At 28.0% G+C, this 547-nt stretch overlaps 1 protein-coding gene across 1 annotated transcript in view; it reads right to left on the bottom strand.

The window, feature by feature from the left end:
- Window positions 1-547, bottom strand: part of LOC106873992 (protocadherin Fat 1-like) — a 446,823-nt gene that overhangs the window by 89,193 nt on the left and 357,083 nt on the right. The gene's annotated exons all lie outside the window — the stretch shown is intronic.

Here is a 547-nt window from a genome sequence, read left to right as displayed (position 1 = left end):
GTATGAATGCATATATATATGTGTGTACATATATGTATTTGTATATGTGTATGTATGTGTGTATTTATATGTATGTGTTTATTTATATGTATGTATGTATGTATATATATATATATATATCTATCTATCTCTCTCTCTCTATATATATATATGTATTTGTATGTATGCCTATATGTATTCGTATGAATGTATTGTCAGCTGCATTACCACTTTGGCGTATTTTCCCCTTTGCATTATCTCATTCATCTCTCTTGATATATTACTACTTATAACGACATTCTGTTATGTAATAAAGGATCGAAAAGTTGGCTTGCTTGTCATTCGCATTACTTTCTGCGAAGATTTAGCTCTTTTGATCTCATAAAGACATAGCCTTTTGTATTATTATGAGATATGTGTCTATCTTGCCATTTTACGTGACCAATATTATCGTAACGATATTTATCTTAATGTGGGATATACTTTTTACGCAATATACATGATTTCTTGACATGGTCACGCTACATGTTATTCAGAAGGTATTATATATATATATATATATATATAT

Source organism: Octopus bimaculoides, chromosome 19 (assembly GCF_001194135.2).
Source record: "Octopus bimaculoides isolate UCB-OBI-ISO-001 chromosome 19, ASM119413v2, whole genome shotgun sequence".
Lineage (NCBI taxonomy): Eukaryota > Metazoa > Mollusca > Cephalopoda > Octopoda > Octopodidae > Octopus > Octopus bimaculoides.
This window is presented reverse-complemented; position numbering and strand designations above follow the sequence as displayed.